The sequence below is a fragment of the Paramisgurnus dabryanus genome, chromosome 1 (genome assembly GCF_030506205.2).
Source record: "Paramisgurnus dabryanus chromosome 1, PD_genome_1.1, whole genome shotgun sequence".
Classification (NCBI taxonomy): domain Eukaryota; kingdom Metazoa; phylum Chordata; class Actinopteri; order Cypriniformes; family Cobitidae; genus Paramisgurnus; species Paramisgurnus dabryanus.
Window position 1 is genome coordinate 48,451,637 of NC_133337.1, and position 23,838 is coordinate 48,475,474.

The following is a 23,838-nucleotide window of genomic DNA, read 5'->3' on the forward strand; positions in this document are numbered from 1 at the left end:
TACTTTCCGTGACTGGTCACATATAGTAATATAATAATTTAATATGTTGTATTTGAAAAATCATTTGTACTGTAAAAAGTTAATATTTGACATTTAATTTATGATTTTGTGCGATTTCCTATTCTCTCATTTTTTAACACATTTACAGAAATAGTATAAAAAATCCACAGATTCAGCCTGGCCCTGCTCATTATTTGCAAATTAAACCTTATTCACAGTCTGGCTGTCACTGAACATAATAAATGGAAATGAAATATTAATATCAATTTTAATAATTAAACTGGAAATGATTAAACTACATACAGTACCAGAACAATATCAGTTGTCAATTATACAATTAAGATTTTTTTTTTTACAACTAAACATAAATGCTGCAACTGACCAATCAGAACAAAGTATTTCAAAAAAGCATGTATACACTATAAATAAATAAAACTGCATGAAGTTATAATAACTTGGTTATGCAAGTCAATTCAACCTATTTTAAAGAGCACCCATTTCATTGCTAAAAAACAAAGTTATTTTGTGTATGTGGTATAATATAATGTGTTTACGTGGTTTATGGTTAAAAAAAACCACATTGCGGTATTTTCCACATACCGCAATTTTTTGTAGATCCGGATTTCACTCTATTCCTGAAACGCACGGATTTTAAAAGCTCTGTTGTGATTGGCCTGAACACCTCTGACATCAGCCGGAAATGTGACGCTCCTTGTTTGAAAGATTCGGTTGCTAACAGTAGTTAACTTACTGGCTGTGAGTCCGAAGCGGGAGGAATTAGGATAATGTCGGTCTTGTCTACAACACCAATCCCAGGAAGTAAACTGTTGCCTACAATCAATGTGTTTGTTGTAGTCCAAGAAAAAAGATTTACGTTGGAGACGATAATTCGCGTCATCGTTTACTTTGGACTATGTACCTTTTCCATAATGTTAACATGTACTAATACACACTTACACACCAATGCAAATGTAAAAACGTGAATCGGACAATAGGTGTTCTTTAAGTTTGACTTGTGATAAGTTGACATAACTTATGAAAACAAGTTGAAATTGTTTAACTTAATTTGTTAAATTAACATAAAAATATATGTTGATTTGATATCAATTTTATAGTGTAACTATAAAAAAGATTTCCAATAACATCCAGCATTTACTTTGCATGAAGATATGTTTGCAAATATTTGTAGGAAGCGTTCAGTGGTGTGAATCCTGTGAGTGACAGTAGCGCCGCTAGATTTCTAAACAGACAGATGATCAAGCAGACGGCCTTTAATGCAACTCCATCCAAAAATATGAGCAGCATGACAAGTTATGACAAGATGATGAGTCATTGTTTCCGGACCCACGATCACTCTGAACTTCAAACGCATTAATCTCATATCCTTTCTAAACTGTGTTTTAGTAAGAAACATAACAACAATGTTCAACAGACAGATCGTAAGTGTTTGTTATGCGCAGAAAACCCCTGAGGTCTGTCATATAGCCTTCTGCTTTCCATTTCAATGAAATTTCAAAGCAATATACTTCTGTTAACAAATACTATGATTTGAAAATGTGTTTTAATATTCTGTAAAGGTAATAAAGAGTTGACTGAGAGCTGTTAAAAAAACTGCAGTTTATTTATTTTATTCGCTACTGTCGTTTCATTTCAAGAGATGGATTGCTGTTTTAAACATTAATTAAATATAGTTAAAATACACTTATGAAAATTTATGATAAATGATAAACTTAATCAAATAACAGCATAGCAAATCAGTATAAAAACTGTATAGCCTACGCTAAAATTAGGGATGTGATCTAAGAAAATTTAGTCTAAGATCATTTAGTGTATTATGTGATTTTTTTTAAAAGTTACCAAAAATTTTATACAAATACCAATTTTTTTATTATTACCATCATCACATTTAAGTTTTTTTACAACTTTTACACGTTGTATGGCTCATTAACTATTCAATAAAGAGAAATGTATGTTTTGATCACCATGGACTTATATGAACATTTAAAACTACAACAGTAGTCCCTACCCCATTGCAAAACTGCGTTTTAAACAACATGATCTTACGGAAAGTCGTGTTATAGTCACGCAAAAATATGATTAATTTATTCGTGTCCATGGAACGAAATTCTGTTTTTTTCATGCTTTGAGAACAAATGTATATTTTTCGTAACACTTGACTTTTCCATGGCACGACTTTCTTTTTTGTGTCATTTTATGTAGTGTTTTCTAATTTTCTATTTTTAAATCACTGTCGCTTGGGGTTGGGGGTAGATTTGGGGTTTGGGTTAGGATGTACTTTTATGTATTGGTTTCTACATGTTTTTCTTCCACTTTTAAAACTATTCTCACCTGGAGTTGGGGTTAGGGTTGGGGTTTGGGTTATGATGTCTAAAAATGTAACAGAAAGTGATTTGAACCCCAACCGCAAGTGACAAAGGTAAGAAAATAAGAAAAAAACTATGAGAAAACAATACATAAAATGAAACATATAAGAAAATCGTGCCAGGGACACGAGAAACTATTTATATAAATTCGAGTGTCAGAAAAAGACATTCGTGCTCAAGGCACAAAAAAAGCTGAATTACGTTGCATGGACACAAATAAATTAATACACTTTTGTGTGACTATAACACGACTTTTCGTGAGATCATGTTGTTTAAAACGCAGTTTTGCAATAGGGTATAATAGGGACTACTGTTGTAGTTTTTAATGTTTGACTCCATGTCCATGGTTATCAAAAAATCAATTTCTCTTTATTGAATAGTTAATAAGCCATACAACGTTTAAAAGTCGTAAAAAAATTAAATGTGCCGTTGGTAATAGTAGCAAAATTGGTATTTGTATTTAATTTTTGGGAACTTTTTTAAAAATCACATATTACACTAAATGACCTTAGACTAAATTTTCTTAGATCAGCATCCCTAATTTTAGCGTATACAGTTTTTATACTGATTTGCTATGCTGTTATTTGATTAATTTTATCATTTATTATAATTTACCATAATATTTAATTAATGTTTAAAACAGCAATCCATCTCTTGAAATGAAACGACAGTAGAGAACAACATAAATAAACTGCAGTTTATTTATTACCAACTCTCAGTCAACTCTTTATTACCATTACAGAATATTAAAACACATTTTAAAATTATTATATTTGTTAACAGAAGTATATTGCTTTGAAATTAATCAAATTTTGCGTGACTATAACATAACTTTCCATGAGATCAGTCTGGTTTTAAACAGTGCCGGAATATATACCAAACGTTAGTACACTGTGTTCATGTACTCAGCCTAACAAAGAAGAGCATGTCAGCTAGCTGGTGTGTGCGATGGTGGGGTAGCTATAGCAGATCTGAGTGTGACAGATTTATCTCCCCCCGCTCAGTCCGGATGAGAGGGGCTCATAAATAAAGATGCCGAAGAGAGAGAAAGCTCTCCATTGAACATAAACAAGTAGGTCTTTTAATCCTACATCAGTCACTCGCTGGGGTGCCATGACAGTGAGGGGTCCAAGGTGAGGTCAGGGTGGTTCCCTTTAACCCTGGACTAGCACGTTGCAAATGCATGCTGTTAAGCTTCCATTACAAATGAATATTTCCAATTTGTCAATACATGAATTTTATGGGGTAGATAATGTACATGTGAATTTTACATGGGAATGATTTATGTCCTTTATGCAAGGGCTAGGTTTGTCCTTCAACATATTTTATAGATTTGATATTATATACCATAATATATACGTTTACATATATTATTTTTATGCAATTTATATTAATAGGGCAATGAGGGGAGACAGGAACATTATATGCAAAATCGAGACATGACTGTCTCTGGACTTGTGACCCCATGAGACCACCACACTGCAATAACACCTGTTAATTGCTATAAAACAGAAGGTGGACTATAATATATAAATTGCATATGATAGATGCAAAACAAATTATAACACAGAAAAACACCTAATTGGATTCATACTGAAAATATGTTTGGTTTTAGTGATAATGAATAAACCATAATCGTCACGATGTCCAAGCCTGATTATACGTTTCATGCTTTATTTATTTAGATGTTTTTAATGAAATAAAAGTGCGTTATGGTTATAGTCAATAGTTTTCACTTTTCTAAATAAAAGATGCAGTCTTGTACTTTGTCTCTGAAATTTAAATGCTTTTTTGTTCTGATTCACCTTGGAGCTAGTTCATTTGGTTTCAAGGCATAAAACTATTATTAAATTTCTCTGTGTTGAAGAGTTTAAATTCCCTACATAAAAGATAAATGAATATACTTCAGGAACCCAGACAGCTGGAAAAGCGACCAGTCGCTGTTGTTTCATATCATTTCATTAGGTATTTTACTCACAGTAAAATGCTCAACAACATACCATACCACAAAACAATCACAGTCCTAAACAACAACAGTTAACAGAAATGACCAATACTAATACAATGTCATGTTTCATTTTTTTGTTTAGATTAATGATTAAATGATAGTTACCTTGAACTTAAATATTCTTTGAAAATGAACCGGTCTACTGCCAAATAATTTTACTTTGTACTGACCGACTGCCAATCCAGTTTTCAAAAGTGATAAAATAGAATCTATTTGGCCATTTTTTTAGTTCCTACTCAATTAAGGTAAAAAAATTCTTGTCACTTTTTGGATTTTCGCCGTTTTGATCTTTTTGGCGGCAGGTGCTGCAAACAGCGCAGTCGCAGCCATCATCAGCGTCTGAGCGCGCTCACGGGCTCTTTGCTGTTGCATTTTGCTATCTGAGAAATTAAAACTTGTAAGAAACGCTCACAACATTTCCAAACCCCAGTACGGTAATGTGCAGTGTAGAAAATGTATGGCTTAAAATGTGACAGTCTCGATGTTATATTAGTAGATTTCTAGATTTATCTTGGTACAACACGCCAAAGTACGCCAGAGTTCACCGGGGTGCGGAATCACACATGTTCACATATGAGGTAAAATGTTATGCAATAATGCGTTCCTCTAATAATTTTATCCACTTTTTTATCATTATTGAACATTAAAATCAATCACGTGGCTATAGCTTATGTCATTTTTGTTGTTTATATACTTTATGGATAATGCAGTTGTTGTGCAAAATGCATTAATGACACAATTAAACAAGTCATTTATTAAAACTTAAATAAATAAAACATGCCATTTCATATGTAAATATGATACCAATATGTCATTATTCCGATTAAATAGTGTTTGATATGAAAGTTAGTCAACACTTTTATTTTAGCAGCATGAAAGCAGGGGTGTTCAGATTGTTAGAAATGTAAGTGCCATTGAAAAGATTGAAAGCTCTATAATATTTCGTTTGATGTCTGTGTATGCACAAATATCTGTGAGCTGTGCACACTGTGCCCCCTTAAAAAAATTGGTGCATGACGTAAGGTGCCCTGATAATATGTATTCAGTATAGGTGCATAATACTGTATCTACCAACCAAACCCAGTCTCACCCCATGGCGTCAATATTTGACGACACTTGACCATGCGTCAATATGTTGACGCGGAGGGTATACCTTTCGCGTCATTTTTTGACGAACTGGGGACTTCAATACTATTATGTCCGTTGCATTCTCTTTCCTATTTTCTTACCATTTTCGCGTCGGTTTAGGGTTAGATTTACATAATGACATCCCTACCCAAACCTAACTCTAACCCCAACGCCAGGTGACAACTGTTTAATTTCGCGTACCTAACTCTAACCCCAACGCCAGGTGACAACTGTTTAATTTCGCGTAATCTAATCCTAAACCGACGCAAAAATGGTAAGAAAATAGGAAATAGAATGCAACGGACATAATAGTATTGAAGTCCCCAGTTCGTCAAAAAATGACGCGAAACATATTGACGCATGGTCAAGTGTCGTCAAATATTGACGCCATGGTGTGAGACTGTGTTAACCAACCATGCTTTCCTACACAAGTATAATAATGACTTCAAAAGTGTAGATCATAAGACATGGATATTTATAAAGTTGTTATTTGTCTCTCAATATTTGGGAGATAATCCTATTTAATAAAGTGGTCAGGAAACACACCTCACCCTTACCGCCATCACCCAATTATAATGGTTGCTACACCCCTAATTTCACGCACACATATGGTGCATTGATAAATGAGCAATATAGAGCTATTAAAAATCACTACTGCAGCCCACGGATATGTAATGGCTTTCAAAAAGAACAAAGAAGTGATGTACTTTTGACAATGACAATGCAAATGTTCTGGCTGGTTCTTTTCAATTCGCCTTTTAAAGTAATTATGCGCAGTTTAACTAAAAAGATGATGCCAACTTCCATGTAGCACAGACTGCAGAAAACATCAACAATAAAGTCGGTCTCATGCTGGGATGGAGTTAAGTAACATAATTATGCCAATCTGATTGAAATCGAAATCACGATGTTTGTTAAACTGCATGTTTCATTTCAAAGTTGCAATCTTTGCTAGCACGGATTAATGAAATCTACATTCACAGGCTGTGAACCTTTCTGGCCATGTGCTTCACACATCTCACATCGTTTCTCATGTGACGCACGTCTCAGCGGGACGTTCTCATCATATTGAGAAACGGCGCAGTAGTCAAACATCTAATGGTGAAATCGCATCGGAAAGTGAGAAAACGAGAGGAAAAAGGTAGAGAGCTTGATCAGTTGCCAGAAGTTGCTCGTTTCTATTAGTTTACTAAAATAAGTGCTTTATTTACATGAGCAATGGATATTGTAGGCATTCTGAAAAGTGCAGTATAGCAAAGGTATGTGCGATGAATACACAATAAGAAAGTAACATAAAACAAACAGGTAAAACACATAAATGTAAAAGTATATTACATCAGAACACTGAAGGCTAACATGTGCCTTGTTATATGTGGCTGTAAAATGTAGCCTATACTATAAATAACACATACATACACATCATACCTATTTAAGGTATAAAGTAAAGGTGGGTGGTAGAAGACATGGCAACTATTACCAATGCTTATAAATATCTTAACTGCAATCGATAGAAGCTGCAAAAATCTTTGCTTCAAGAAAACCAGTTAGACATTTGTATCAAAGATGAATAAATTAAGAATTTGAATGTTTTGCAATAATATTATATATTTTATATCACTGTATACATTACGTCACCTTTATACAAAAAAAAAATGCTGGGTTATTTTTCACTCAGCGTTGGGTAAAAAGGCACACACTTATCTCGTTGGGTTAATTTAACCTAGAAAATGTTTATATTTGACCCAACAATGGATAAAAAAGCAAGCATTTTGGGTTGAAACAACACTGCATAGGTTAACAGGGCAGTATTGGTTCGTCCCTTTTTGACCCAACGCTGAAAATAACCCCGCATTTTTTAGAATGTACTGAATCTAACCTGGAACATTAAGTTTTAATATGTTAAAGCCTTGGAAACAATGAGGTTTTGCACAAATTTGTGAAGCCCATCACAGCTTGTGAACGCAAAAAGAGGAATTTTATTACTAAATACTACGAAAAAAATAGTTTTCAGTTCAACTTTTTATAAAAAATTGTTGCGCTGACATTGATTTTTATAACATAAGTGCGCAATAAAAGCAGTGTACACATTTGGACAGTCATAGTCAGTCTATGCTCATATACTGTACGCTTCAATGTTTTAGAAACTCCTGAAATCCATTTTAAAATACTTGAATTTATTTCCTTACTGTTCACAGGTTGAAGGCAACACTTTGTTCTCACTTTAGTTGTCAGCTATGCTACACTGCCTGAGCAAACCGTCACAAGCAAGCCGAATGTGACACACTGTTCTCTGTCTCACTGTCAATATCTCTCTCGCTGTGTCTCTCTCTCTCTCTATCTCTCATTGTCCGGTCATCCAAAGAGGAGATACTTTCCTTCTCATCCAATACTCCAACAAAAATATGATCTACAAAGCCACACTGTTGAAAAGATGATGCCCTTTAGGAGATGTCTCTGCATAAACTAAAAATAAAACCTATGAAGGGAAACGGCTCGAGAATGTGAGTTTGAGAATAAAACTGCACACACAGTATCAAAATATCTCATTGACATCTATCCAAACCTAAACGTGAAAACCCAGAAAGCGTAGACAAAGAATGCCTAAAGTTGCTTTGTACTGTAAAAGAGATGCGATATGCAATAAACAAAGTGCACAATCGCATCATTTCACACACTGCCCCTTTGACTTAACATGAGATGAAGACATTTGGACACCTTGGCAAAATAATGACATCCTCTCTTTTTCGTTTTTGACTTTTTCACCTACAAAACACGCAAAGATTGAGGTACAGCGGTGACCGTGTGATAGTTAAGTGCATTGTTTATGAGAAAACAAGAAACGAAAATGTTCTTTTTAAATTGCACGTGAGAAAACGAGACAACGGATTTCTGGACGTGTCGCACTAAGACGACTCGTGATGTTAGTGCCATCTACACAAAATAAATCATTCAGTGTCTCCTGAATCCCAAACATCCATAGTAAAGAGTTTTATCCGATATCAAACGATATTACTCAGCTATCAATCAAATATAATCCGAGAGTTTGTATGCTGTTTGTATGCGAGCGCGTGTGTCAGTGTAGATGGGGAAGTAAGAGACTCGTGTACTTACAGTTGGAGCTGTCAGGTCACTCAGGTTTGGTGCTGTATCACAGGCTCATCTTTTCATGCTTTATCCCACCATAGGACAGAGAGAGAGAGAGAGAGAGAGAGAGAAAAAAAGAGCGAGAGTGAGGGTATTTCCCCTTTTCCAGCTCTACACACAAGTACTGAGAAAAGGGTGAGAGAGGCAGAAAAAGAGCTAGAGAGAGAGAAAGTAGGATGGTTTTCGATGCAATCTGCTTGCCGGTCCTGCTACAAAGCGAGCGTCAGATTCAGTAATGCTGCTTCTTTGGCGTGCTGTGTGTGTGTCTTCACACACTGCTGAGAGCCCAATACGGTCAACCACACGCGCATGCGGTGCCTGTATGCGTGTTTATGTTCACACATGCAGTGTGTGTATGTTGGGTGGGTGTGTGTGGGGGGTGTTTGGATAGGCTGTGACTTACACTGTAAGGACACATTGGTGGAAAGAGAGAGAGAGGAGATTGAGATGAGGGTGGGAGGGACAGAACCGAGAGAAAGCTGGAAGGAGGAGGAGAGAGAGGGAACGCGGAGGTGGAGAGGATGCACTGACACTTTCACGCGAGCCCCACGCAGAAGACTCAGACCGCTAACGCGGGCTGACAGGTACTGAGCGAAAGAGACCTGACACTGCTATAACACGCTATTCTTTTCTGCCACACCATCGCTCCCTCAATCTCTTATCCACACTAAATGTATGCCAGACATAACATGTAGATACACGTGTGTTGAAGCAGTAGATGAATCATGCAAAAAGAGCATCATCATAGCATCCAAATAAATAAATGTTGATGTTTGATTTTCTACTTCTATTGCATTATTATATTTTCCTTTTGGCAAAGAAGCTTTACAGTAAATACATATTAAAGACAGAGGCATAAGTGAAAAAAAAATATATATATATATGCATATTGTATTATTAAAAATTGGTCTTTATTAACGATATTAGATGTAAAATAGTTGCCTGTACTGTAGGTTTGTAATCACATACATATGAATGTATCAGTTAACCATGCCAGAGAAATGTCAAATTGCAGACATTTGTGACCCCGCCTGTGAAATCCAGGCTGAAGTCTTCTAATCTAATTGAATGAAATGAGATTAGGAGCATCACGGTTTTATTTCAGTCAATGATTCAGTTTAATTTCAATCTTTGACATGGTCTCAGTCAGTAATAAAGAGATCTAGGTTATGTTTTCACACAATGTTCCTTACATTATGTAAATCTCAAAAAAAGACTTTAGTTGGGTTTTGCACCGATTGCAATTTCTTGTACGATTCCGATTTCCATTTTTTTGTAGGTGTGACCTGCCAGTACCGATTTTTGATGAATTTCTTACCTATAACTGACAGCATAAAGGCTACAAACAAAAATCCACTTTCTTTAATAAAACACGTTTTTTACATAATATAAATTATGAAACATTGCGCTTTTACCCAAACTGCATTAAAGCTATGGTCTACGATTTCAAAGATTGTTCATTATTAATAACCTTGTTTAGATGCTGGTTATGGTTCTACAGTAAAATCCTAACAATATGAAAAGAAAAAAGAATGAAAAAAAATCCATTCACTCTATTGGGTGTACAGCGGCAGAGAAGTTGACCAATGTAAGCTGTCCGGCCGGACAGCTTACATTGGTTGACTGCTCTCATTCAATCCCTGCTCCACCTTGCGCTCCACCTTGAAACTCCACCTTGCGCTCGCGTCTCCACCCCATCGCACCCCAACCCGCCCGCGACATGAAATTTCTGACAGTGTATGGTAGCTAGCAAAGTAGCAACAGCTCACAAATGGAGAAAAAACAAACCGACAGCAGCAAGCGGTCACTGCTTGGAAGAAAGAGAAAGTCTGTAGAAGAAAGAGCAGACATATAAACGGAGACTTAAACGCTGGACTCAAAGTCGAATTAATATAGGGTCCGCCATTGACCATTGTTGGAAGCTTCGGGAAGATATGGGACTGAAAACCGACGCTGACACGGCTGACTTTTTGTTGGGCAGGTACGCATTTATTTATACTTTTATGGTGTGCGGTGTTACATAAATATCTTTGTATCAGTCTGACAACATGCTCATGGCAGACTTTTTGTTGAGCAGGTACGCATTTATTTATAGTTTTATGGTGTGAGGTGTTACGTAAATATCTTTATATCAGTCTGACAACATGCTCATGCTGCCGGTCGGCATTGGAATGTTAGCCGTTTAGCATCGCGTATCACAGGTCAAAGTAATTATATTTATTAAAGTGCTTGAATTTCAATAGGTCTAGCGGGTTTCTGTTCGAGCCGATCGGAATTTGAACAAGATGCGCTGTGTGCTGCTATAACAATTACTTAAAACATTAGCAATACTAACTAATAATTATTGTGCAATTAATGTGCGCTAGGTAGCACTTTTGACCAGGGGCAACGTATGCCAAACGTTTTTGTGAAAGTAAATAACGTCAGTCAGTCATAATTGTAAGTGTTCATTACTTCAAGGCTTTATGTGTTTACTGCTCGGTAAATCTCTGTTCCAATGTTTACTACCGGTGATCACAGCTTGACTGAGTGAAGTTGTTTAGGTCGTTTCCCGGTGGGAGGGATCAGGTAGCACAGAGGGGCGGGATGAGTTTTTTAAAACTTACTAACCGTCTCAGGCTTTCTCGACGATTTTCAACATTGTAGACTACAGCTTTAAACTAAATGATCTTCTTTCATTTGAACAGATCTCAAAATAAAGTGCTCTCTGACTCAGTCAGGCTCACTGACATATCCAAATATCAGTTGTGAAACGGGATTGGCTTGTAAGTGGCCGCGTGTGTATAACCCATAACCTGCTCCCATAACCCGCATCACGCGCTGTGCGTAGGGCACCAGGTGCTGAGAGGGCACCGAAAATAGCCTAATAAAAAATAATTATAATGCTGATAGGATTTGATTAGCCTATAGAAATATTATTAGGCACTTTTTATCCATGTATATGTTACAAAAAAGGGGGAATGAGATAATTTAATTGCTCTAGAATAGAAAGTATGCCCCCCAGCCTTTGATGGTCCGTGCCGGTTGATCGCGCGGGCGCCTGACGAAGTTTGACAGAGGCCGTTTCTCAATCCGAAGGCTGCAGCCTCCAGAGGTCGCATTTCTAGGCTGCATACGTCATCAAACGTTCTTATTTCGTAATATTAACGATTATAAAGTTGACTATTATTCTTAGTTAATCGTAATGTTGTAATATGCTAATGACTTGTTAATGTAATGTTCAGTTAACTGAAATAAACCAGGCTTGATGACGTATGCAGCCTGCATATGCGACCTCGCGCAGGCTGCAGCCTTCGGATTGAGAAACGGCCAGACAGTAGGCAACTTTTGGAAATGGCCCTGAAAAGACAGCCGGAGTCAGGATCGGAAAAAAGAAGAAACTGCGGGATGATGCCCGTGCATCACTTGCAGGTAAGTCCATCATGTTTAATCATTCCTAAATAAGGGAAAAGTGCATGGGCTGCAGCTGCTGCTAATCGTAATGCACCTCGAACTTGCTGTGCTGACATTAATGTTAGCAAACTATGTTGTTATAATTTATAACTTCAGTGCAAGCTAAATTGAGATTTTATTGTAAAGATTACCTATGCATATGCATTTTACAAGTAACTGACGCCAGCTGTTACTTTCTTTACTACGTTTCTTTAGATATTGAGCAGTAGTTTATTTTGTGTTTTTTTTTAAGTGACATGGTTAATACTTTCTCAGTAAAAGTTAACGTTAGCAGTCAGTGCAAATGGTAGCCTGACTGTTAAATATATATAAATATAAAATGGCATCATGTATGATATGAAGCAAACATTACTGTGACACTTAGTACTCTAAATCTTTGTTTTATTTAAGAATATTGAGTATTATTGTTTACTTATTGATGTTTATTTAAAGTGACATTATACTTGGGAAAAAACATGTCTGGGTTATTTTGATCAAATTTTTTTATTTTGCTATTCTATTTAAGTTTGGTAATTTTTTTGCACTTTCAAATGTGTAGTGTGTGTTGGCTAAAACTGTGAAGGTTTTACTTTCTGCTATTAAGTTATATGTTTGGTAATATAAAGTTAAACTGGCAAAAACAAACGTTTTTTTTTCTCAGGGTCGTGGTGGGGGGCATTATAAAGGAATTATGCTTATAGGCACCAAAATGGCTAGCAGTGGCACTACAAGTAGGGATGGGCAAAGTACTCAAGCACTCAAAAGTGGCATCGACGATCGATCATGAAAACGATGATCGCGTGGGTTTATTTTTTTTATGGTTATGGAACCATTTGGAGGTCTGATTGGCACCTGTGGTCCACTGTCAAAACTGGGGACGTGTTTGACTTTGTGTTGTGCTGCACAGCCCGAATGACGTCAAAATTAAGAGCGTTTGACCAAACTCCGCCCACAGGAATACGTCAGTCGGTTTAAACGGCTCTGCTAAGCTAAGCTGTTGTCGAATCACAGCACACTAAACAAACTAAACAACCAAAACTCGTTACTTATTTCTGAAGGAGGGATTTCATAGAACAAGGAAGACATCAGCCTGTTTTAGGACAGTGAAAACAGCATTAAATACCGAAAATCACTGCGTCCTTTTGAAACCATAGTGCCTTAGTGTAATTTAAGGCACGATTTTTAGGGGCGGGATCAAGTTGCGGATCACATTTCCAGGTACAGAATTAAAATAATGCTGCTGTTGGAAAACAGTCGAGTGCTGCTTCCACTGCGAGTGTGGCTGTGATGTTATTGCTTGTGCCACTGGTAACAAAAGGATCGGTTATCGGTCCGCCGTAACATCGTCCAATTCCGGTCTCTGGACGGTCGATCTGTACATCTCTACTTTTCACAGACTGGTTCACCTTTGGAAATCATCTTTTACATCGTATTGAACGGTGCCAATGCATGCATTCTGTCCTAACGGCTTGCTTGCAAATAAAGTTCCCACTGATGATTCACATGCAAACGCACGTTATGTTATAACACAAGAATTGTATTTACTTAATTGTGTTAACTATAAAATATTCTGTAAAAGCAAATCAGCGCAAGCAACAGCAAGATCATGGTTTCAACTCCCAGAAAATGCATGCCACTTACAAAATGTATACCATGTTGATGTTAATCCATTTGGATAAAAACATCTTATTATAAACGCAGAAATAGAAATTCTGTGAATTGTGCCTCATAATTTACATTTTAAAAGAAAAGAAATTCCATAAAGATGTGTTGGGAGAAGTCTTTAAATGATGTTGTAAATGAAAGATATAAAGTGTGGAAACTCCATGGCAGCCCCACGGGCCCGAGCGCTCAATGCTGTCAGGGTAGACTACACTCCACTGATTTCAATTAAAAGCTAAATTAGCCATTTGAACTCTGATCTTAGCACTGTGTGATATATTTCATGGCTTGCTATCAGAGAATGTGCTTCATCAATTACACCTGGTACAACTTCCCCTCATCATTACTGTTAGTGGTATTGTCAAACCCAGCGCACCTGCTGTTGCCGTGTCGATACTCTCCCTGGTTACGATAGTCATATCATCACACCTTTAGAGAATGTTGTATACCATATGCCTAACAATCAACCTTACCTTCATCACCATATCATCAGACTACACATTTTAAGTATATTGAGAAAATCAATTAAACTTGTTTACTTCATTACATTACCCTAGTGTTAGTTTAAAAGGGATAGTAAAAAATAAAAATTTGTGAAACAAAGAAATGCAAAAGTTTTTAAAACGAATGTAGATATATGAATGGGTTTGGTAAGAAACAAACTAAAATATAATCAGTTATTTGATGAAAGTCTTAAAGTTTTTAGTAGAAATATCTAAAAATTTAAAATCAAGATTTATTTTCTTGATGAGCAAAATGACCTAAGAAAATAAGTCTAGCTTTTAGACAAAAAATATACAATTTAAGTAAATTTGTGCTTAAAACCATCAAAAACATCTGCCAATGGGGTGAGAAATTTTTGCTTGAATTAAGTGTTTAAGAAAAAAGTAAACTTATTTTAAGATTTTTTTCTCACCCTGTTTTAAGCACAAATTTACTTAAATTGTATATTTTTGTCTAAAACTAGACTTATTTTCTTAGGTAATTTTGCTCATCAAGAAAAGCATCTTAATTTAAGAATGTTTGATATTTCTACTAAAAGCAAGACAAAAATACTGAGTAAGGAAGTCATTTTTGCAGTGTGATCCATGTCTCTTCTCTCACTGAAAAAAAATGACTTTCTTACTTAATATTTTTGTCTTGTTTTCAGTAAAAATATCTCAAAATTCTTAAATTAAGATGTATTTTCTTGATGAGCAAAATGACCTAGGAAAATAAGCCTAATTTTTTGACAAAACAATATAAACTTTAAGTAAATTAGTGCTTAAAACAAGCAAAAAAATCTGCCAATGGAATAAGAAAATATTTCTTGAAATAAGTTTACTTAAGAACACTTAATTCAAGAATATTTTTTTTATTCCATTGGCAGATTTTTTGCTTGTTTTAAGCACTAATGCGCTTAAATGTTATATTTTTTGTGTACACTGCAAAAAAAATGATTTTCAAGAAAATAAATTCTTATAATTTTTGTCTAGTTTTTTCTAAAAATATCAAAAAATTAAGATGCTTTTTCTTGATGAGCAAAACGACCCAAGAAAATAAGTCTAGTTTTTAGACCAAAAATATCAAATTTATGTTATTTTGTGCATAAAACAAGCAAAAACATCTGCCAATGGGGTAAGTAAAAAAATCTAAAACACTAAATTCAAGAAAAATTCAAGAAAAATATGCTTACCCCATTGGGAGTTTTTTTGCTTGTTTGCAGTGTACTTATTTTCCTAGGTAATTTTGCTCATCAAGAAAATAACTCTTAATTTAAGAATTTTTAGATATTTCTACTAAAAACAAGACAAAAATACTAGAAAGTCATCTTTTGGAGCTTTGTGCAGGAGTGTACGCAAACAACGCAAAAATTATTTAAAAAGTATATAATATATCCATATGTCTATGCATTTTGCAATACATTTATGCATGCGGTAGATGCTTTATCATCAGTATCTGCTTTCCCTGTAATTATACGCACAACTTTTGTGTTGGTGACACAATGCTCCTTCATAAGCTACTGAAACTACAGAAACAACCGTACAAAACACGCAAGACATTCTAAATGTGCGTTCACACCAGACGAGGTAGAGGCGGCAAAAATGTGCTATTCGCACATAGTTGGACGTTTAAACATTTTAGGTTTACTTGCTTCATTCGCGCGTAAAAGCCTTGCGTGAAATTCTAGTTTTTTCAGACATTCACGCGAGAATTCGTGTGATGGAAAGGGCTTCTGCGACTCTGCTAGCTTCCGGTAATCACGTCACTACAAGAGCAAGCTCCTAATTGGTTAACGTGTTGCGAATATCCGCCAAAGTTCAGATTTTCAATTTGCCGCCTCTTCTGTGTCTGGTGTGAACGCACAGTAAGCCTCAAATAGATTTTAGAGGCACACAGCTCTCTCATGGACAGTTTGTAAAACCCTACTTGACTCCTCTAACCCTGATTAAATTTTTACATCAAGGAGAAACGCCACATACCGAAATCAAATCAATTCTGTTTATTTGGACCAATTCTTTGACAACAAAGCATGGCATCTTCCTACAATAAAAACAGTAAGACGTGCTTACGCAACGCACGCAGACACAATAAGGTCCAGGTCATTTAATTCATCCGCCGTGTGGATTTCCATCCGTCAGTAATCATTTCCTGTTAACACTGTGGGTCTGAAACCCAGAGCAGCGGTCTTCCCACGTTGCCACTAAAGTGGGATTTCCCCACTCACGGTTGGCCTTTTCCCGGCCCCATCATCAGCACTCAGCACCTCCATTAACAGGTTCACGCAGGTGCCCCCACCGTTCCACAAAGAATAACAATAGCCGACATTACAGAGAAATAATGGAATTAATATGAGGCTGCAGCCTCTCTTTTTGCTAATTGGCTTGTCTGCTAGCAGCCTCCACTCCAAGGGTCATGGGATTTTGTGGGTGGCATCTGTAAATAGCTAATCAGCTCCCCAGGCGCTCGCTACACTTCAGAAAGTATTTCTTTTGAATTCGTAATAATAACGGGAGGAGGGCTGTTGTGTGTGTGTATTGGGGGGGGGGGGGGGTTGCTGAATACCGACGCATGGCTAAGATAACTGCCAGAGACAACAGAGGCGAAAAATAAATAATGAAGCGCCGATTGTTATTCCTGCGCAGCCAACGGAAGCTGTTTGAAGTGCAGACTCGACTTTATCTTGTCACGCTGGAAACAAAAACATTGCCAGCCCAGACGCAATAAAGATGTCTTTGGCATTTTTGGAGAATGACAAACAAGATTTAAGGTGTATAGGGGTGAGCTAACATGGCTGTTGTGAAGGCAAGGCTCTTTTGAGCACTTTGGCAACACTGTGTTGAGTTATGCAAAGCTATTGTACAGTATTTGTTGAGCGACGTAGAGATGGAGTCGTGATTTGTGACGTATACAGTGTCTTGCTAATGTGAAGGGCTTTGCAACGCTAGCTGCCAAGATAGGCAAAGGTAGGCAAGTAGGTCAATTTAGTTCAAATGAAAAGATCTAATGAAGTGACTAAAGCACTAAGATTATAGCATACAGGGTTGCCAAGTTCAGATTTTTTTTAATGAGTATGTGTGTTACATGGGGTCAAACCACAGAGTGTTAAAAATATAGACGTATAGTGTGCGTGACATCACCTGTAGATTTGTGAAGAGCATTTTTGAAGCCAATAGTCATGCATCACTCGATAAATGGGCAAAGAGGTGGGACGTGGGTGAATCTGAGGTGCCAGGTTGCCTAGAACCATGCGACGGTAGTGACAGCGGTAGTTCATGCCCTTAAATATGCAGAAATTTGAGGCTTAACTTTATCACCGCCATTGACAAGTTAACTCGTCAATTAAGAGAAAACGTTTGCCTGCCAATGACGAGTTTATCCAGCAATCTGTATTTCCACTATTTACAAGATGCCGCTCTTAGCCAGCTTATAAAATCCGGAAGTGTTTCCTGAGGGCAAACAGTTCAAACTCTGTGTATGTTTTGAGGATCGCTATTAATCTGATCTATGAAAAGTTCTTCACAAAAATGCAATTATTTAAAGGGGACATATTATGAGATTTTTTTAAGATGTAAATTAAATCTTTGGTGTCCCCAGAGTGTGTAATTGAAGTTCTAGCTCAAAATACCCCACAGATAATTAATTACAGCATGTTAAAATTGCCACTTTGTCGGCCTGAGCAAAAGTGTGCCGTTTTTGGGTGTGTCATTTAAAATGCAAATGAGCCGATGAAGTGCAACACTGATCACGATGATGGTGGTTTGTTGTAATTGAAACTCAATTGTGCTGTGAACTATTTTCTCTCTCTTTCTCTCTGCACTAAACGGGAGTGCTGTGGTTGGATAGTGCAGATAAAGGGGGCGGTATTATCCTATTCTGACATCACAATAGGAGCCAAATTACAATGACCAATTTTTTCACATGCTTGTAGTGAATGGTTTACCAAAACTAAGTTACTGGGTTGATCTCTTTCACATTTTCTAGATTGATAGAAGCACTGGTGACCCAATTATAGCACTTAAACATGGAAAAAGTCTGATTTTCATAATATGTCCCCTTTAAGCTTTTTGTTTAAAATGTTGTATTTTTGAAGAAACCTATCCATATTTGAGAGGTGATAAAAGAGAACAAATGAAGGTAGGATGAAACTTTTTTTTAAAGCAGAATACTGTTCTTTCATTTGATATATGTTTATTTATTTAAAGAAGAACATTTTCTGGAAGGCATTAAACTTTTGTGAAAATCATAAAAAGGCTGGCATAAAAAACTTGCTGCCAATGCTGGTTGAGAAATAGTTAATATCATTTAAACAAACAAAAAAACATGCACCTCACAGACAGGGACGGATTGGCAATCTGTGCGTTCTGGAAAACAGTCTGTGGGTGGCCCTAATCCTCTTCCGTACGAAGTCAGCCCTTATAAGCTGTTTAATTAATGTAGCTCGTAACATAAACTAGAATTGCTATCAGTTACACACTAGTTTTTTAACGCAATATGCCAAGGAAGTATTTTTATGCGTGAATCGAGTTGGTTGTGATAAAACTGAAATGCAACTAAGGCTAAACTAGTCCAGTTATGTTATAAAGCTTCTCAACTTGCAACAGGTTTAAGAAATCAATGGAAATCTATGTCGTAGTCTGCTATAGTTGTCATTCATTTCATTTTAGAGCCCCGTTGATTAAAAACAGTTTGAAGAATCATTTAATAACAGTATAGCTGTTTTCTTAAAGAGTAATAAACCATAAACCAACTTTTCTTTAGTTAATGATCTGTAAGAATGGGGTTTTATTAGTGCTGTTTATTGATTTTAGTAAGTTTTTTGACATTTGGATATAAAGTGTTTCAATACTATATGGTGTAAAAACGTCTGAGTGCTGCCCTCTTCAGGTTAAACGGTGGCTACTGCAGTTGAATTTTTGTATTGGATGTTGGGTCCAAAAAATGCCTCGTGATGTAAGCAGGTTCAAGCTCACCACGCCTTGTTACGATCTCATTACACACTTAGTTTGTCCAATCTGTCGTGTGTGTAACAGCTCAAGTATACAGTATGTCACTGAGACTGCCTGTGAAAATCAGAAAAGTCTCAAATCTTATTGTGAGATAAAAAGCATCATAGTTTTATTTCAAGCATTAATTTTACTATGATTTCAATCGCTGACATGACATTACTCAGTCAATATTAAAGATATCAAGTTTATATTTTCACAAAATGTTCTTTACATTATGTAGGATGAACTTATGTGGAAAACAGTAAATTACAAAGAAATACTTCAGCTGGGTTTTCACAGGCATGGTCACATTTATCTTTAATCTTTAAGAATGTTACATTTTCTCTGAATATTTGATTTAATGTACTGTATTTTTCAATTAAATTTACATTGCACTATAAAATATCTTAGCTGCAGACATTTTAGGTATCTATAAATACTGATAACTGTGGTCAAAACAATAGCAGAATAAATAGTTCTGTATTATTAAATTACAGACAAAGATTTTGAATAGCTACAGTAGGTTGGATTGTATATTTGGTGCGAAATGGGTATGGTGGGGGCCCGACCCCCTATTTTTTCATAGGGCCCAAAATTGCTGCGTCGCCCCTGTTAATAAGTGACCCCGTTAATGAAAACAGAGCTGAAATAATTTTTTGTGATTGATTTCTATAAAATCATCCTGGATAAGGTAAAGAAAATTCTGCAAAAATTTAAACTTGATATATTTTATATAGACTAAATAAGGTCATGTAAATTCAAATTAAAGTCAAATCAATTACTGAAATCAAACTGTGATGCTCCAAATCTAATATTTTGATTATGAAACTTTAGTCTGTATCTCACAGACAGGGTCATATAACTATAAGTGCATATGAAATGTACTAAAGATTTATTTTGCCACCCATATCCAGTGATCTAAAAACACCGAGGCGTTAAAACCCCAACTCTGATTCTCCATCCAGAAATAAGTAGAAATCTTGCTTGTAGTAGAAATCTTGCTGAACATGCTGAAAAATCAGCCTGTATACAACTCACAGTCTAGTTATCTTCAGGTTATAGTATTTTTTAGACTCCTAGGGCTGCTGTCTCTCTCTGTTCCATCCTTGCTTTTGACAAGCGTGTGTGTGTGTATGTGTGCCTCACAACCATTCACCTCCTCAAACTGATGGCTCCACAGCTCTATGCTTGCCTGAACAGCACCACATTATACTGCTACAACGCTTTCACAATCACTGCAATTAAGCCCGGGCGAATCACACCACGCCACAGCAGCTCAGAGCTCGGCACAGACAGCTCAGTGGCCAATAACATTATATGTCTGAGAGAGGGAAAGAACATTAAACCAAACATTATCACTCCATTGTCACATGTCTCGTGATGCGTTACGGTTAGTGTGAAGCGATATACTGCTTTCATTCCAAAAAGAAAAATGTTATTGCTTGGCAGGGTGTGCTTTTATAGCTCTTGAGACTTAATGGAGTTCTCACTTATGTTTCATTAAAACCACAACTTTGTTTTACTTGGGATAATAAAATATTGGTGAAAAGCATGACTTTATGATAACAAGACAAAGCTGAGAAGCAGAATACTTCGCCTTTATTTAGGCTCACTGCTGTCCAGGAGAAACAACTGAGATATTAAAAAGATTTCTATATGTTGTTGCCATAATAATCTTCCCGAAAACTGCTAATCTGAGGGGCGCTCCAAGTGTTCAGAGTGTCACGTGTGTCGCTTGCATTTTCAAAATGTGTGTTTGTTTTGTCATGTAAACCATGTGCATCACGAGTTTTTGAGAAAATAAGTGTCTGCTTCACAGCGTCAAAACCGTTTATGATAAAAGAGACGCTCACGTTCACAAAATACACGCAAGACACTCCCTTAACAGTAAACTGATTATGCATGAGATTATGCGAGTATCTGGCAAAGGGAGCATCTCTTTTATCATAAACCCTTTAGATGCATCTGCAGCAGGCACTTATTTTGAAAAGACATGTGTTGCATACACGATCTCTCGAAGCACAGAACACATATTTTGAAAAAAACCACACACATGATGTGCTACATACATGTTGTGACAAACTTCGCATCGAGCGCCCTCGAAAAATAGTCACCGGCCGCCACTGTTCCAAGCAAATGTGACCCTGGACCACAAAACCCAGTAGTTATATTTTTAGCAATAGCCAACAATACGTTGTATTGGTCAAAATTATCAATTTTTTATGTAAAGATCATGTTCCATGAAGATATTTTGTAAATTTCATGCTAAGGACTTCACTTGGACAACTTTAAAGGTGGGGTGCATAATTTTCGAAAAACACCAAAACACACTTGTAGCCAATTAGCAGTAAGGGGCGTGTCTACTAACCGACATTGTTGCATATGTGTGGGGCAGGTCTATCAAAAGAAGGTCCAGATTTTATTAGGGTAATAAATCAACATTGGCTTTCAGAGATCATGCAGCCCGCCTTTAAATGCGATTTTCAAATAGTTACTGTATATCTCTTTTAAATATGGTCATTAAAAGAAATAGACCCTTATGATTGGTTTTGTGGTCCAGGGTCACAAATAATCTCCCAAGAATTTCAAAATATAGGTTCTTAAAGATTTTTCCTGCGGGAAATGTGACATTTAAAGGAACGGTATGTAGGATTGTGGCCAAAACTGGCATTGCAATCACAAAACTTGTGGCTAAAACTGGTATTGCAATCACACAGCTGGTGGCCAATACACAAAATGACAACATAAAGATCAGTTGAGGGCTGCAAGTACACTTTTTAAATGACAATATCCTGGCCAGACCACTGTTGTGAGTGATATAAGTATTTGAAATGAAAATGATTTCTTAATGTCTAGTGACATATCAGGGCAATTTTATGATTAATTGATGTAAATTTCTTACATACTGTTCCTTTAAATGCATAAAACAATTTATCCGTCATCTTTAAATATCCTTTGTGGTTAATAGGAAAGCAGCAACCGGGAAGTGTTTGGAGGTCATTACAGACTTCTTGCTCTACAAAAGTGAGCATCCACAAGCAATGTCTCAGTCTCAGCAATTACACCCCGTACTACCAAAAACTCTAAGTGACCCCATCGAGATTTAAGCAATCCAAGTGCTTTAAATGCCCTTTGCACAATGTGCGGTTTCCTTGTACTGCCTAATAATCTTTAAGTGGCTCTACAGTCTAAATCAGTGTGGATGTTTATTTTCAAGGGAGTGTGTATGAGTGTGCACTGTATGACTGTGTGTGTGTTGTCCTGTGACCCAGAGGCAGCGTACAGTGAGAGGTCTTCTTACTCTGATGCTGAGAGAGATGCTACAGCGTGGAGGCCCTGATATTATCAGGATAACAAGGGCTAATTAAATTTAGTGCGATCGCTAGAGAGTGAATTATTTATTGAGAGAGTCTGAAATGCTATTTAACTCAAAGCAACTCGAATTTACTTCTTGTTTTATTTTGGAGTCCGGCCGTGATCTTTTCAACAGAGGTGCATGCTGCCACAATAAAAACAGTAGAAAAAACGAATGGGATCTATTTAATGTCTCAGGTGTTTCTTTTAGACAAAAGTGAATATAAATGAGCGATGTATACCAAATCGGCATCAGACGATGTGAAATATTGCAATCGATGATGACATCGGGAAAATATTACATTTAATCCTCAGACGTCTGCTTCAAATTACTCTTTAGTGGTCAGCTTCTGCAGAGGGGGCCACAATAAAAAATGGTTATGAGATGAAGACAAAAATATCTATTAGAAATTGAAGCATGATGGAGACACATCATTCTGATTTGCTGTTAAGCATAGCAAACAAGTGCATAAGAAGAAATACAGTGATTAAGCAAGCAAGCGACGAAATCTAGCGGGAACGTAAAAAAAAATATATTTTCTTTTTTAGCATCTCTCATTCCAGTAAGTCAATATTTTAAAAGTTTCTACGGATTTATCAGATATATCTGTAGTAAGTGAGATTTGTGTGAAAATGATAAGCGAGTGCTGCTTTGTTTATTTTCTGCATTCCAGAAGTCACAAGGTCCTCCGATTTTCCATTTTGGCTAATAAACACCAACTACTGCTACCTGCTGGTACAGAAAGTTATCTCATCTCACGCAGGCACAGAATAATGCGTTATTTGGCCACCGTCTGCTTGCATGTGGGCAATGTGAGGCAACCTTACAATCTGCGCCAATTTGTTGCCATCGGTTTGGTGTGTCTTACCAAATATGTTAAAGAGCACCTATTTCATTGCTAAAAACAACATTATTTTGTGTATTTGGTATAATACAATGTGTTTGCGTGGTTTATGGTTCAATAAGCACATTATTTTCCACATACCGTTCTTTTTTGTAGCTCTAAATTTCACTCTCGTCCTGAAATGCACGGATTTTGTACATAACTCATAGTTTTTTGTCAGCCAGAGATGTGACGCTTCTAACCATGTTTGAAAGATTCGATCACAATGCAATGCTAAGTAAGGGATAATGTAGAGGCAGCCGGTAGTTATTGGGAAATAAGCCCCGACAGTGTGATCAGGACCCGACGCGAAGCGGAGGGTCTTGTATCACACTGAAGGGGCTTATTTCCCAATAACTACCGGCTGCCTCTAC

At 36.6% G+C, this 23,838-nt stretch overlaps 2 protein-coding genes across 4 annotated transcripts in view; both read right to left on the reverse strand.

Annotated features, from left to right (window-relative positions):
• rbfox3a (RNA binding fox-1 homolog 3a) overlaps window positions 1-8,989 on the reverse strand; it is a 622,611-nt gene extending 613,622 nt beyond the window's left edge. The window contains exon 1 of one of the 3 annotated variants that reach the window (XM_065262753.1): window positions 8,632-8,986. The gene's annotated coding sequence lies outside the window, so the exon portion shown is untranslated. Of the gene's footprint in view, window positions 1-8,631 lie in introns of all 3 variants that reach the window. The other 2 variants (XM_065262754.2, XM_065262751.2) reach the window with 2 other exon arrangements.
• nat9 (N-acetyltransferase 9) overlaps window positions 7,014-23,838 on the reverse strand; it is a 298,893-nt gene continuing 282,068 nt past the window's right edge. The window contains exon 8 of the mRNA XM_065262759.1: window positions 7,014-7,023. The gene's annotated coding sequence lies outside the window, so the exon portion shown is untranslated. The remainder of the gene's footprint in view (window positions 7,024-23,838) is intronic.